The sequence below is a fragment of the Elephantulus edwardii genome, unplaced genomic scaffold (assembly GCF_000299155.1).
Source record: "Elephantulus edwardii isolate Elephantulus edwardi_28Jun2011 unplaced genomic scaffold, EleEdw1.0 scaffold00394, whole genome shotgun sequence".
NCBI lineage: Eukaryota > Metazoa > Chordata > Mammalia > Macroscelidea > Macroscelididae > Elephantulus > Elephantulus edwardii.
In genome coordinates this window covers 167,228-168,292 of record NW_006400144.1, presented here as the reverse complement: position 1 = coordinate 168,292, position 1,065 = coordinate 167,228, and positions in this window count along the sequence as shown.

Sequence of the window (1,065 nt, the reverse complement as noted above, 5' to 3'; positions counted from 1 at the left end):
CCCCCCCCAATAAGTGGTCATACTCTAATTTGAAGTAGGTGTCACTGCCCTCTCCCTTTATAAATAGCAAAGGGAACCTGAGAGTTGTGAACAGATTCCCCCAAGGTCTAAACAGCTTTTGGCAGAAACATTCAACAGATCAAAATATGTTGTGCATTTAGGATGTCAGTCCTCTTTGACATGCTGCCACTGTTGAGTGTCATCAAGTAGACAACTCACAGTGACCAACAATCCATTGTATCGGTGATCATCTTCTCTGGCCTGTCCAAGGAAACCCAAACCCGCAGGTGGCAGGGTGTGGGTCACACCTCCGGTGCAGGCGGCCAGCGGGCTCGGTCATCTCCTGCACGGGCGGAAGGCACTCATCATCTCCTGCACAGGCAGCCACTGGCCGCCCGCTTCCCCCGCCGCCACCATCTTGGCTCCAAGAATTCTCACCAGAACAAGTCCACTTTGCGGAAGTGTGGTGGATCTGCTGCACCAGTCTTGGGGAGGCCCAGTGCCTACCATCCATCCTGGGCGAGGAAATCCACAGGTTCTGGCTGTGGGAGCTTCATGGAGTTGCAGTAGCAGTGCAGCACAGTGTGGGCTCTGCGGGAGGGGGTTGGGAGCTGCGAGATTCACTCATTCCTCATTGGGAATCCTTGAATTCCTGTTGTTGAACCTCGATCTTCACTGAAGACCAGTCATCAACTGTTTAACTGTTCAACTATAGAAGGCCATAGTGGCCCTGCTCCAAGTGCTCTGCTGCTCCCACAGCTCACCACATTGTCTTTGCCTCTGCCACCATCTTGGATCTCCTGCAATCAACATGCCTTTAATTGGGAGCACCTTGACCTGTCTTACCAACAAGAGATTGCCCTAGCAGGCTCTGAACTGACATTTCTCTGAAGTCAGAAGGACAGAGAAATGCACAAGTTTGGTAGCTGCCCAACTGATCTAAGAGCATTGTCTTCTGATCAAGAACATATCAATGTCTCAAAGAAAGCAAACCATCCCACACAATACACAAGAGCAAAGCAAGATGTCAGTCACAAAGGGTGACAGAGTATCAGTGGATTCCCT